Genomic DNA, 479 nt, shown 5'->3' on the forward strand with positions numbered 1-479 from the left:
CACCGAACAATGAAAGCCATGTAATACGATTCGGACGCAGTAATCAGTGTTGCTAAAGTCTTGTGTATCGTCTGCTGGGGATGTGTTGAAGTCTACGGATGTGACACACAAGTTTCAAACGGAACCGGCATCGGCAGGGGTATCCAGAATACAATTGCTTGGTGTAGATCCGTGGTTCCCAATCTTTTTCACCAATTTAGTGATTGTCATCTTTCAGATTCTGTTGTTACTAGTTGTGAATTAGTCGTGTCAATTAGTGATTTTGACTGCTGACAATAGTATTCAAAAAACGCAGTGCATACATACTGTCTTTTTAGGTCTATGTTATTAAAACAAAAAAAAAATGTTTAAACTGATACAAATCAAGATATAACTTGGAAAGTATTATTAAAAGTCTAAGTATCTTCTTCCTTATTGGTTCATTTTTAAGTGTTATTATATTTACATAGTTTAATTTTTTCTATTTTATAATTTATTTT

This window comes from Penaeus monodon, chromosome 21 (assembly GCF_015228065.2).
Source record: "Penaeus monodon isolate SGIC_2016 chromosome 21, NSTDA_Pmon_1, whole genome shotgun sequence".
Taxonomy (NCBI): domain Eukaryota; kingdom Metazoa; phylum Arthropoda; class Malacostraca; order Decapoda; family Penaeidae; genus Penaeus; species Penaeus monodon.